Below are 13,122 nucleotides of genomic sequence, written 5' to 3' on the forward strand. Positions count from 1 at the left end.
AGAGAAACATAGATTGAGAGATTTGCACAGTCCACACACACACACACTCATACCTCTGAGGTAGAAAATCCCACAAGAACCTCTCTTCCTCCCTCCCAGTGAAAAGACAATCCCATCATTTGCCCACTCAGAACGAACCGCCTGAGGCAATTGCCTGTCTCTGTCTAATGGTACGGCAAGCAGTTCCAAGGACATGGCTTTCCCCTCCTGGAAGCTGTCGTTTCTTTTTTAAAAAAAAGTTTAAATTTTGAAAATTTAATGATTTGAGGATAAGATAAAATTAATGAAATTACTGTAAAAATGAAGTGGTTTGAGTAATAAGGTGAAATAAGAATTTGTTATCGGAATCAAGCCTTCAGTCAGAGGAATTGGCCACTCTCCAGGTGCATCAACATCCTGTTTGGCTTTCCAGCCATCTGGAGCACTCTTCAGCATTGCTCCTTTTTCGTAACATTTGTAAGAATGGTTTGATTATAAATGAAAATATGAGGATATTATATGGGGATATATAATTAAGGGTAAGGTAAGAGGTATGAATTTGCTGAACAAATCTTTAAATGGAATACAAAGAGGGAGGTGGGAGGAAGTCAGGAAAATAAGTTAAAAAATGGTGAGAAATTGAAAAGAGGGATTTTTATTTTTATTTTCTTTTTTCTTCTCTTCTCTTCTTTCTTTCTTTTTTTTTCTTTTTGTGTTGAATTTTTGATGTTTGTATTTTTTTTCTCTTTCTTTTCCGGTGTTTATTTTATTGTTGTCTATGGTTTTGTAACCTTTTTTCTTGTTAAAATCTAATAAAATATTATTATAAAAAAAAGGAAGCTGTCGTTTCTGAAGCGGGCTGGGCATTGTGGCTGTGTGAGGAACTGCAGTTCCTAGGATTCTCTGGGGGGAAAGCCATGAGGCATGGTGCCGCTGTGGACCATTGTGGAAGCAAAATAAACGCCTCCAACTTCCCCTTCCCCACGTTGCTGCTCTGAATGTGAACAGGGGCGCTGGAGTCCTGGCCTTGCACCAGAGGTATTGTCTGCAGAAGCCATCCTGCAGGGTGTATTTGATAAAATACCAAAACATATGTTTGCTGCCCACCCAGGCACCACAAATGTTGCTGGACTACAACTCCCACCATCGCTGTCTGTAGGCCCTGCTGGGTGGGGCTAATGGGAGTTCAAATGGGTAAGCCACCTGAAGGGATGTGACAGGTTTTCCCATCCAGCAACAGCACAACAGATAGGCTGAGGGAAAAGTCTCGCCAGGAATGAGGGAACATCAGCTTCCAACAGCATTTCCAAGGCGAAGGTTCCCTATTTCTGATTCACCGGGACATAGTGATCAGGGCTGAGGCGGTACTGAAATACGCAAATGCTGGGAAGATGTACGACAGAAGAGAATGAAGTTAGAAACAGTGGCAAAGCTATTCAAAAGGTGTCGGTGGGGAGGGAAGTGCCCTAATCACAAGGCTGATTTCCCATGTCAAGGAGTGAATTTAGGGTGTCATGTAAAAAAAAAATACAGTGGTACCTCGGGTTAAGTACTTAATTCATTCCGGAGGTCCGTACTTAACCTGAAACTGTTCTTAACCTGAAGCATCACTTTAGCTAATGGGGCCTCCTGCTGCTGCCGCGCTGCCGGAGCACAATTTCTGTTCTCATCCTGAAGCAAAGTTCTTAACCTGAAGCACTATTTCTGGGTTAGCGGAGTCTGTAACCTGAAGCGTATGTAACCTGAAGCGTATGTAACCCGAGGTACCACTGTAAATATCCAAGCACTTTGTCCAGGTCCTCGAGCCTTACTAACTGAAACTCATCCAACGTAACAAGACTAGGCTAGTGCTCTCTGGACACCCTTCGAGATTTATTGAGCCCCTTGAACTGAAAAGAAGTGCAGGCCGGTTCCTTATCTCTCATTGTTTTACTCAATGGTGGAACAATCTTTGGCAAAACGCTTAAGGCAGCTCGAGGGATGATACAGAATGCACAACCAGCTTTAATCCAGCTTCTGGCCTGATCAGCTGATTTCCACCAACCTTTAATTGATAAACCAATTGTACCCAACCTTTAATTGATAAACAGCTGTGGCAACCACAAAATACCAATTTCACAGAAGAAAAGCGAGTGATGTTTGGAAACAAAAGAACCTGCCGCCCCTCAAAAAAAACAAGACAAAAAAAGCAGGTGACATCCCATAAAAAAACAGAGATCCCTTCCAACCAAAAAAAATCCCTCTTTAAAAAAAAAAGTTGGGGAGGGCAGAGGGCTTTGCTGAACATGGAGGGTTTCTGAGGGCACCACATTGGGGACCTCAAACCTACCCTGAGAAAGAGAGACAGAGGAGTGTGACCCTGCTCGTTCTCCTAGATCAGGCATAGCCAAACTTGGCCCTCCAGATGTTTTGGGACTACAACTCCCATCATCCCTAGCTAACAGGACCAGTGGTCAGGGATGATGGGAATTGTAGTCCCAAAACATCTGGAGGGCTGAGTTTGCCTATGCCTGTCCTAGATCTCTGTACACTTTTGATTCTGTCAAAGTGATGGTTCATTTCTGGGGTTGGGAGTAGAAGGCAGTGCTTTTCCGTGGCATCATTCTACTTCTCTGCGAGATTCCAGAACGAGGTGCGCGGACACTGTTGCTGTTGTCGTTTTAAATAACTTTTAATCAATCCTCATTTCACAAAGAAACAACAAATATGTCAACAACTGCGGAGAGAGAGAGAGGTCAGGATTGTCCCAGCAGTGTATCTCAAGTTCTGGACTGTCAGTCAAAAGGGTCTTTTCAGAGATGAGTCAAAGGAAGGTGAAGTGCATGCTGGGACGTTGTTGTTCTTTCGACTATCTCTTTGCAAAAGGGACCTGAAACTTCACGTTTCTTCCGGTGCTGTGCATTATACTCCCTGCCATTAAGATAACACTGCTGATGTAGTTTCTATTTTCCTTTGGGTGTCTAAATGTTTTTGCTACCGTGGATTTAAGCATTTACTCCCTCCTTTTCTGAGCTGAAAAGCGCCCTTCATCCCTCATATTACTAGCAGAACATGTTTCTGCCGCCACGCTCTAAGCACATTACCTGTTTCCTAAGGATTATTGTGCTTATAATCATTCCCAGGTGAGTTTTTAAACACCCTTCTTCTTGTAGTCACATCCACAGCTGCATTTTGGATGTCCATGCCAGACATCTCTCATCGCCCTCTTACATAATATGAACTTTTCTCACAACTTGTGAGAAAAACAGCTGGCGACCGTCCTATCCCAGCCTTCAGCAATCTTATGAACTTAAGAGAAGGTACAGGCAACTGGAGGCTTAAGGACTCAAACTGCCCCCCTCAATGGTAGCACGCCTTTCCCCTTGGTGTGTGTGGAGTCCTGTGCCCTGACCAAAGTATTTTAGGACAGGGATGATGGAATCCACAGCACCCCATTCCCACCAACTCTGAGGCTGGGCTAATTTCCATGTCCTAGGGCAGGGGTAGGCAACCTAAGGCCCGGGGGCCGGATGCAACCCTATCACCGTCTCAATCCCAGTATGTTTCCGAGCACAATTCAAAGTGTTGGTGCTGACCTTTCAAGCTCTAAACGGCCTCGGCCCAGTATATCTGAAGGAGCGTCTCCACCCCCATCATTCAGCCTAGACACTGAGGTCCAGTGCCGAGGGCCTTCTGGTGGTTCCCTCACTGCGAGAAACCAAATTACAGGGAACCAGGCAGAGGGCCTTCTTGGTAGTGGCACCTGCCCTGTGGAACACCCTCCCATCAGATGTCAAGGAAATAAACATGTGAAGGCAGCCCTGTATAGGGAAGTTTGTAATTTTAGACTATTGTATTTTAATATTGTGTTGGAAGCTGCCCAGAGTGGCTGGGGAAACCCAGCCAGATGGGCGGGGTATAAATATATTATTATTATTATTATTATTATTATTATTATTATTATTATTATATCAATGCAGCCCACGGATGGTCTGAGAATCAGCATGTTTTTACATGAGTGGAATGTGTCCTTTTATTTAAGATGCATCTCTGGGTTATTTGCGGGGCATAGGAATTCATTCATTTTTTATTTCCAAAATATAGCCCGGCCCCCCACATGGTCTGAGGGACGGTGGGCTGACCCATGACTGAAAAAGGTTGCTGACCCCTGTCCTAGGGGGAGAGAGGGGAGCTTCTCCAGTAATAGAAAGGGAGCTGTCCAGACAAGAGTGGGAAGATATTGGTGGCTCTTGGGTGGTTGACCAGAAGGGAATGCAAGCCTTGGGCTGAAATAGGTCCCAAGGAGGTCTTATCTGATTCTGACAGGTATACCAAGCTATGATTGCGTCTCCACCCCCATCGTTCAGCCCGGACACTGAGGTCCAGCTCTGAGGGCCTTCTGACAGTTCCCTCCCTGCGAGAAGTGAGGTTACGGGGAACCAGGCAGAGGACCTTCTCGGTGGTGGCGCCCACCCTGTGGAACGCCCTCCTATCAGATTTCAAGGAAATAGACAACTACCTGACTTTTAGAAGACATCTGAAGGCAACCCTGTGTAAGGAAGCTTTTAATGTTTGATGTTTTATTGTGTTTCTAATATTCTGTTGGGAGCTGCCCAGAGAGGCTGGTGAGGCCTGGCCAGATGAGCAGGGTATATAAAAACATAATTAAACATTAAACATTTTTAATAAAACCTTCCCTATACAAGATTGCCTTCAGACGGCTCAGGGGTCGGATAACTCCATACCCTCCAACATTTCTCCAGTGATAATAGGGACATCTTAGGGAAAAGGGGAACATTCTGAATCAGAATCAGGATGGCTTCTCTAAATCAGGGACGTCCTTGGAAAATAAGGACACTTGGAGGGTCTGAAAGCAGGCACCCCAAGATTCAGGGCCTGTATGGGAGTCCTGCTATCTGCTCTGGCAGAGCAGGGAGAGCTCCTATTCATAATGGCAAGGGCCATCTCTAGAAGCAGGGCTGTAGATGCAGCTGCATGGACAAAATAATGGGTGACGGACACTGTGGCGATCACACAGGGTTTGATGGTCTATTGATCCCTGTGCCACCACTGTGCTCGCTTCCCCGCTGCCACCAACCCATTTCTCTCGGGTACACACTGAGTCCAGACAGTTGTTAACATTAAACCAAATAAACAAGTTTATTTTATAAGCATGAACAAGTTTATGGTTTCAGGTAATTTTTCTTGTCAGTTTCTTATCCTTAGTTTCTTTACCGGCCTATACCTTCCTAATACCTACTGACTGATTATCTCAACTTAACAGTTTCACTCACTCTCTCACATCAGACTAGCACAACCCACAGAGCATCCTCCCTCTCTCTTCTCTAACTCCAGACTGACTTCTTAACAACTCTAACTCTAACTCCTCCCCTTGGGTTCCTATTGGTTAGTCATTTTACACTTAGTTAACCCTTTCCTTATGAACCCAGTATGATGTCACACACCTAGGAGGACAAACGCCACAGACACCTACACGGTCCTCCTCAGCCTGCTGTCCGCTTCCCCATCTGCAAGGGGAATGTCACGTGCTGCATGGGTTAGGGCTCATGGGGGTTGTAGTCCAAAACAGCTGGAGGGTGCCAGGTTAATGAAGGTGGGGGGGGGGTGTCACTGTCAAGTGAGCAAAGGCTGGTAGGCAGAGCCTTCTTGGCAATGGCACCCTGGCTGAGGCTCACCGGAGGCCTTCTGCACAGCCTCTTTGGTGCGAGGTGAAGATCTTTTCATTCACCCAACCCTTTCAAGCAACTGGCACATTTAAACAAACCAAAAAATCTCGGGAAAGCCGTGTTTTGTTTTACGGGGCTGCTAACGGGTAGGAATGCCTCTGCCCCCCCCCAAAAAAGTATTTTTTTTAAATCAAAAGCGTTATCTTGCTTGCTGTTGCTTTTGTTTACCCTTTGAAATATTCACTTGCATTTTAACATTGCATATAAGTTATAGATATAGATATATTATTAAATTTTCTGTTTTACAATTTAGAATATTCATTTAAACAACCTTATATTTTGAAAAGAAAAAAAAAGAACGAATTCCTATGCCCCACAAATAACCCAGAGATGCATTTTAAATAAAAGGACACACTCTACTCATGTAAAAACATGCTGATTCTCTGACCATCCGTGGGCTAGTCTAATAATAATATATAGTCCGACCTTAAAATGTCAGTGACTTCCCTTCTTCTCTTTCCATGGTTCATTTTGCATAACATAAACCCCTGCATATTTTACACAAACCAAACCACTCAATATTCCATTGCTACATCCATCAAAACTTGTTTACACTGCTGAATTTATCTTAATGCTGCCGAGCATTTTCAGCTGTGCACAATTATTTCCCATATGTTCAATTAAAAGTATTGAAAAATCTAAAGTGTTACATTGCTTATTGTTGTTCTTGCTTACACCTTTTAAATATTCACTTGCGTTTTAACACGGCATATTAGTCTTTGCCCTGTAAAGGCTCAGGAAACACGCCATTTTAATCCAGTAATGAAAATAAAACAAATGGTCAAGAATTCATTAGTTTATTTATTTATTTAAGCACAATGCATTTTTGCAGTAAGAATGGCTCTTTTGCTCGGGTCATGGGTGCTGGCTTCCCACAATATGGCTTTAGATCATGGGTAGGCAAACTAAGGCCCGGGGGCTGGATCCGGCCCAATCGCCTTCTCAATCCGGCCCGCAGACGGTCCAGGAATCAGAGTGTTTTTACATGAGTAGAATGTGTCCTTAAATGCATCTCTGGGTTACTTGTGGGGCATAGGAATTCGTTCATTATTTTTTTCTTCAAAATATAGTCTGGTCCACCACAAGGTCTGAGGGACAGTGGACCGGCCCCCTGCGGAAAAAGTTTGCTGACCCCTGCTTTAGACGAAGAGTGTAGATGAGGCCCTAGACAGAAGATGGGATGGTAAGTAAGAACTGAGTGCAAAACAGCCTTGCTAACAGCTCAAAGCACTTCCAAGAGGTGTGTATGGATCTTGCTGGTGAGGACAGGCGAGTTATTGCCACTGAATGAGAATAGTAGGGCACATCCTGCTGAAGGAATGGGTTTCCCAAACCCCAAAGCTGACTGTGCAGGCAGTTTTTAAACTGCACCAAAATCCCCATTTCTCCTTAGCTAAAATGCATAAACTTTAGCCGTTGAGCAAATGCAAAACAAGAACACAGCTCTCTCCCTTATCAGTTTGACGGCAAGACTGGCCTTGACTTTACCAGTAGAACAGACACAGGCATATCTTATGTCCTGACCACAAATGACTCAGAGACCCAAGTCTGGGACTAACGCCAGAGCATGTTCTCGGAAGTAGTGACCTCTTGCTCCAAGATAGGAGTAGGAACAGGAATATCCTTTTATGGTCAGAAGTACAGGAAGGAAGATCCTTTTATGGTTGAGAGTACAGTGGTGCCCCGCAAGACGAAGGCCTCGCAAGACGAAAAACCCGCTAGACGAAAGGGTTTTCCGTTTTGGAGGCGCTTCGCAAAACGAATTTCCCTATGGGCTTCCTTCGCAAGACGAAAGCCCATAGGGAAATCTCCAGGACAGCGGGGAAGCGCAGCGTGTCTTCCCCACTGTCCTCGGACCTCCTCCAAAGGCTGGCGGTGGGGCGGAGAGACCTTCTCCCCGCGCCAGCCTTCGGATGGCTGTCCTGAAGACTTGCGGTGGGAGGAGGGTTTTCCTTCCCACCGCCAACATTCAGAATGCTGTTCTGAATGTTGGCGGTGGGGAGGAAAAACCCTCCTCCCACCGCAAGCCCCGGGAACAGAGGAGAAGCGCTGCGCGCCTTCCCCTCTGTTCCCGGACCTGTCCTAAAGGCTTGCGGTGGGGAGAAAAGCCCTTCTCCGCACCGCCAGCCTGGCAAGCGGTCTCCATAGGAACACATTAATTGATTTTCAATGCATTCCTATGGGAAACCGTGCTTCGCAAGACGAAAAACTCGCAAGAAGAAAAAACTTGCGGAACGAATTAATTTCATCTTGCGAGGCACCACTGTACCAGAGCAGGAACATATGTGATGTCAACCTGTGTACGTACGCCGACGTGGTTGGGCTCCTAGGGGAGGAGTGAGAGGGTGCCTGGAGGATATATAAACTGCATGAAACCTGTCATTTATTTGTATTTGCTGTGGACTCACCACGCAGGTGCCTTCTGCTATCCGGAGAGCAGAATAAACTCTTTCTTTGAACCAACCTCAGTGTCATTTTGACTTCCTTCCTCCTGTCCCAGAGCAACGCAGACCCAATCGGTGAACTCCAATAAGGCTACACTGCTTCAGGAGGAACAACCATAGATTTTAGCCCTCGGTCGTGGATACTTGAGTTGAGATTCCTGCATTGCAGGGGTTGGACTAGATGACCCTTAGGATCCCTTCCAACTCCACAGTTCTATGATTCTATGCCTAACAGCAGCTTTTTGGGGCTTTCAGGCAGGGGCCACTCCAGGCCCTATCTGGAGATGCCGGGCATCAAACCTGGGATCATCTGCATGTGGAGCAAATGCTCTACAGCTCAGCCATCGCCCTTCCTCTAAAAATCCATACATTTCCATGTAAGCATGCCAAAAGTCCAGCCGCGGCTTCCTCTGGCGGCAGCTTTCGCAAGCGGCTTGAGCAAGGTGTCTGGACAGGCCTGGTGATCCAGATTGCTTCAGAAACGATTGCACTGTTGCGTCAAGCGCAGCTGCTGTTTCTGGGCACTAAGCGTCTCTTCCAAGTTGTGCATCGTTCCCTATTCCCCAAGCAGTTTCATTCAGAGGGGCTCCGAGACAACAGGCCCGGGGTCCTCGTCCAGTTTAAATCACCAATTAGCGAATCTGTTGCTGCCCCCATGCCTTGCCTTCAGTCTAGCAGGCCATGGATGAGAAAGTGGGACAAACAAACACACACACACACCCAAATTCCTTGCTCTTTCTCCCACCCAGCCCACCCGAAGTTACGCTCTTTCTCGTCCCCACCCCAGGACCGCAGCTAGGGGGTGGGGAGGAAGGCCCCCAAGAAGGCCCCCACTAGGGGCGCAGGCGAGTGGGGGCACAAAATCAGCTTTAAAATATGTCCATAAATATGTCTATAAATAAAAATATTGATTATTGCCTCATAATTGTTGTTTTTGTTGTTTAGTCGCTTAGTCGTGTCCGTCCCTTCATGATACCATGGACCAGAGCACGCCAGGCACTCCCGTCTTCCACTGCCTCCCGCAGTTTGGTCAAACTCATGCTGGTACCTTCGAGAACACCAACCATCTTGTCCTCTGTCGTCCCCTTCTCCTTGTGCCCTCCATCTTTCCCAACATCAGGGTCTTTCCCAGGGAGTCTTCTCTTCTCATGAGGTGGCCAAAGTATTGGAGCCTCAGCTTCAGGATCTGTCCTTCCAGTGAGCACTCAGGGCTGATTTCCTTCAGAATGCATAGGTTTGATCTTCTTGCAGTCCATGGGACTCTCAAGATTCTCCTCCAGCACCAGAATTCAAAAGCATCCATTCTTCGCCAATCAGCCTTCTTTATGGTCCAGCTCTCACTTCCACACATCACTACTGCGAAAACCATAGCTTTAACTATACAGACCTTTGTTGGCAGGGTGATGTCTCTGCTTTTTAAGATGCTGTCTAGGTTTGTCATTGCTTTTCTCCCAAGAAGCAGGAGCCTCATAATAAAAGGTTTTAAATAGTGGGTCTTTGTGATATGTGATGGCCCTGTTTTTCCCTATTTTTTTCCTGTGCCACATTCCTAGGGGGTACAATGTGGATCAGGGGTAGGCAACCTAAGGCCTGTGGGCTGGATCTCGCCCAATTGCCTTCTAAATCCGGCCCACAGACAGTCCTGGGAATCTGCATGTTTTTACATGAGCAGAATGTGTCCTTTTATTTAAAATGCATCTCTGGGTTATTTGTGGGGCATAGGAATTCATTCATTTTTTCCCTTCAAAATATAATCTGGCCCACCACATGGTCTGAAGGACGGTGGACTGGCCCACGGCTGAAAAAGGTTGCTGACCCCTGATCTGGATGCTTCTGCCAGGGGCGCAAGTTCACCTAGCTACAGCTCTGCCCCACTCCACCCCAATTCCTCATTCCTTCTCTCACCCATCCCAATGGAAGCCATGTTCTTTCTCATCTCCACCCACCCTATCTTCTTGCTGCAAGCACCCCCACCCACCACCTTAATAATAAATAATAATAATACATTTTTATTTTTACCCAGCCCTTCCCGGTTCAAAAACCGGGCTCAGGGTGGCTAACAACAAATTTAAAACACTTAATTATAAAAGCAGCGTAAAATATAGTATAAAAACATGAATAACAATAAAATTCAAAAATCAACTAGATAATCCCCAGGGCTAGCTGGCTGAATTGGTCCTACTTTTTTTTTTTATAATAATATTTTATTAAGTTTAACAATAAAAAGATACATAAAACACACAGAAAAGTAAAAAACAACAATACAATCTTTCACAAAAAAGAAAAAAACAATCTGAAACACCACAAATGACATAAATAACATAAAACAAACACAAATCACTCTTTTCTAATTATTCATCTTTGGTTAACTTATTTTCCTGACTTCCTCGCACCTCCCTTTTTTGTATCCCTCTTTAACAATTAGCTCAGCAAATTCATATCGTACTACTTTGTCCTTAAATATTTTACCTCCCAAATTGGTCCTACTTGGGTCAGCGAGGAGGCCAGGGGAGAATTAGCTGTGGGGTCTCAGAGCGGGTGATCTTCATAAAAGGGGAGGGGGAGGGAAGAGAAGGGAAATAGAAGATCAGGCTGAATTCAAATTAAAAGCCAGGCGGAATAGCTCTGTCTTACAGGCCCGGCAGAAGGAGGTTAAATCCTGAAGGGCCCTGGTTTCATGGGACAGAGCATTCCACCAGGTCGGAGCCATCACTGAAAAGGCCCTGGCCCTGAAAAGGCCCTTACTAGCTGTCTCTCAGCCACCATCGCCACGGCAGCTAGGCCTCGGCCATAGGGCTTCTCCTGGCCTCTTCTGCCTCACCGCAGCTGGAAGAAGCGGCATTCCTGCTTCCAGAAGTGTGTTTCTGGATATGATGTGCCCAATTCTGGATGTGTGGTGGCAGAGGCCATGACAGAGGCTGCCATGACAGCCACAGCCACCCCAGAGGAGGCAGTAGAAGCGAGGAAGTGGAAGCAGGACATCCCAGAATTCAAACAAAAGTTGCCATGGCGTCTGTGAATCTTGTGATGTCCCATTCCATTTGGGACTACTGAGTGGAATGACATGTTGGCTCTCTTACCAAACTTTTCTGTTCAAACTTTTTCATCCTGTCAATTCTTCTGCTGTGGCCTTTTTATTTTGCTTAGGTCTGTGACCCTCCCAGATGGTTGCTGGACTTACTGTTGACGCTGCCATGTTTCTCCGCTGGAATAAAACTTGACTGCCTCTTTTGCACCCTGAGTTTTTGCAATCCGGAATATGCCAAGGGATCATTTTTACATGTGGAGTCTTAATGCAGTCGGTGCTAAGTTCTGTGTTTTATGACGGTTTCCAACCAAGGACGAAAACGTTTTCTTTTGCAAGAGACTAAATGCGTCCCGGTGGAAGAGCTTTTATGATCACGAGTTTGATTCCGTGGGCAGGGCTTTTGTTTTCCTCTTCTGCGTTGAATGTAACCATGTGTGGAAAAACTGAGCAGCCAAAGTTCTGTTTGCAACTTCGTCTGGCTCCAGTGATGCTTTAGTCCAGCTTTAAATTCATGCTTTACATCATCTTTGCCTTGAATTGAGCTAAGAGTTAAAAAAACATGTTGAAGCCCACAGAATCAGCAACAAGAGATTGTGGCACTTAACTTTGGAATTCTTCAAATTAGTGTACTCCTGTTACTTCTCTCCTTCGAAATTATTTAATGTGCCTTTCAGGAAAATAAAGCATCCTCTTGGGTCTCTTAAAATCCCGTCTTTTAAAAATGAAATATGGAAAATCCAAATACTGACTCCTCTCTTTTTGGGGAATTTCCAGCAGCAGAATACCACATTCCCTTGGCTTGATTTATTAATAGTTTTAATTTTTTCTTCTCCGATAAATATGATTAAAGTGTGAGATTCAGAGTCTCATGCTCTACTGAATGAGCTATCAGTTTGAAACAAACAACAGCACATATGTAAAATAAATTCAGATCCAACACAGGCACCAACTGTGAATAAAAACCATCCGTTTAGAAAGCACCTGTCTGATACATAAAGGGAGGGATATGGTTTCTATTATGTCGTTTCTGTTTAGTAAAGAGGCAGTGGAACCCAACCCATTATTAACCCTAAGCCAAACTCCCTCCCCCAACCTCCCCAGCCTTGTGGGGCTTCACAAAGCAGCATGCGCATCATTGCATCTACAGTCCTTCTGCGTGTGGACAGGCCAATTAGGACAGCCATCCCTAAGCAGGTTCAACACGCGGGGCCGTCTTACCCATAGGTGCTGGGGTGCGGGGCACCCAGGCGCGAGGCTCTCAGGGGTGCCAAGCCAAGAGTCCAGGGCCCGAGAGTTGAGTTTGGGGAAGAGCCTGCCCATTGGCCAGAGCGCCGTGGCGCGCTCTGCTGCTGCAGGCGGCTCTGCGCCACGGGTTCGGGGGCAACTGAGCCAGCAAGACGCTGAGGCAGACAGCCGGCTCCACCCTCCTGTGCCCCTGAGACTGGGCAACCGGGGGGGGGGCACTGGGCAGATCTTTGCACCCCAGTGCCGCATATGCTTAAGACAGCCCTGTCAACACGTGCCTTACTTTACAGAGGAATCATAGAATCATACAGCTGGAAGAGGCCCTGAGGATCATCTTTTTTAATTTATTTATTTTATTAAGAATTTTAACAGTAACAATTTATCAAAAACATATCATCCTCATCCCCCCCCATTTCCCCCCCTCCCCAAACCAGAACCCCATTTCCCACACACCCCCAGACGTCCCTCTGCTCCTCTCTCTGGTTTTTCAGCACATGTTAATCTCTGCATATTATAGAATTGTAAAGATCCTTAATTTATCTATCTATATGTTACCAATAGGGACAGTGGGACACGGGTGGCGCTGTGGGTTAAACCACAGAGCCTAGGACTTGCTGATCAAAAGGTCGGCGGTTCAAATCCCTGCAATGGGGTGAGCTCCCGTTGCTCAGTCCCAGCTCCTGCCAACCTAGCAGTTCGA

The sequence above is a fragment of the Podarcis filfolensis genome (assembly GCF_964270895.1).
Source record: "Podarcis filfolensis genome assembly, chromosome: 2".
In the NCBI taxonomy this organism is placed as follows: domain Eukaryota; kingdom Metazoa; phylum Chordata; class Lepidosauria; order Squamata; family Lacertidae; genus Podarcis; species Podarcis filfolensis.